Here is a 326-nt window from a genome sequence, read left to right on the forward strand (position 1 = left end):
TAACCTAACCCTAACCTAATCTAACCTAATCCCAACCTACCCTACCCTAACCTAACCTAACCTAACCTAACCTAACCTAACCTAACCTAACCTAACCTAACCCTAACCTAACCCTAACCCTAACCTACCCTAACCTAACCTAACCTAACCTAACCTACCCTAACCTAACCCTACCCTAACCTAACCTAACCTAACTTAACCTATCCTAACCTACCCCTTTCCCCCCTCCCCCCTCCCAAGACAGCACTCCCTCCCCCCTCCAGGCTGTCTTCCCTCCCCCCTCCCCCCTCCCACCTAACCTATCCCCTCCCCCTCCCCTCCCCCCT

Source organism: Scylla paramamosain, unplaced genomic scaffold, assembly GCF_035594125.1.
Source record: "Scylla paramamosain isolate STU-SP2022 unplaced genomic scaffold, ASM3559412v1 Contig137, whole genome shotgun sequence".
Lineage (NCBI taxonomy): Eukaryota > Metazoa > Arthropoda > Malacostraca > Decapoda > Portunidae > Scylla > Scylla paramamosain.